Source organism: Elephantulus edwardii, unplaced genomic scaffold (assembly GCF_000299155.1).
Source record: "Elephantulus edwardii isolate Elephantulus edwardi_28Jun2011 unplaced genomic scaffold, EleEdw1.0 scaffold00013, whole genome shotgun sequence".
NCBI lineage: Eukaryota > Metazoa > Chordata > Mammalia > Macroscelidea > Macroscelididae > Elephantulus > Elephantulus edwardii.
This window is the reverse complement of record NW_006399763.1, coordinates 16,551,739-16,552,554: the sequence shown is the minus strand read 5'-3', so window position 1 is coordinate 16,552,554 and position 816 is coordinate 16,551,739. Positions and strand designations below refer to the sequence as shown.

Below are 816 nucleotides of genomic sequence, written 5' to 3'. Positions count from 1 at the left end.
CTGCATACAGGTTGAAAAGGTATGGAGACAGGACACATCCCTGGCGTATGCCCTTCCCAATTTTGAACCATGCAGTGTTCCCTTGCTCTGTTCTGCTGGTTCTTGCTCTGGCCTCCTGATCCAAGCATAGGTTTTGCATTAGAACGATCAAGTGTTCTGGGATTCCCATTCTCCTCAGAGTTGTTATGATCTACACAGTCAAACACCTTTGCATAGTCAATGAAACACAGATATACATTCCTCTGCTATTTTTTGCTTTCAGCTAAGATCCACATGTATTTTTAGTTCCTAATCATATTCTTCTCAAGATGAGGGAATTATACTTCTCCCAAATGTCTGAACACTTAAATTTATGCACCTGAAATATTTCAAACATCAAAACCACAACTACTGACCAAAATAAAGTATCAATGGAAAAAGACAGAGCAATCTGAACAGGAACATAAGACAGTAGATGCATTTCATCTCTCCATTTCCCTTGCAAACCACCAAAGAAAGAGGCTAAGCATTAAGTCCATTTCAATCTGAAGGCTCAGCATGTGATTCCTAACAAATCACTCACGATAAAAGTTAATTTTAGGACAAAGAATGTAGACAGGAATTAAAGATCCTAACTTATACCAGGAGCAAATCCCAAGAATAGACATAAAAAAGTAACTCTGAAGATATGAGAAAAAAAAAACCCAACCACTGTCCCAAGTACACTCCACTAATGAAACCTTAATTCTGGGCGGTGGGAGGGGCATGGGGGGATTGTATACCAAAGAAGGAATTTTTCTTTTACTTTTCAAAGAGCGGAGAGAACTGGGGGGGGGG

General features: G+C 39.7%; 1 protein-coding gene across 1 annotated transcript in view; it reads right to left on the bottom strand.

Annotated features, from left to right (window-relative positions):
* The window catches only part of USP45 (ubiquitin specific peptidase 45), a 74,811-nt gene that overhangs the window by 72,911 nt on the left and 1,084 nt on the right, over window positions 1–816 (bottom strand). The gene's annotated exons all lie outside the window — the stretch shown is intronic.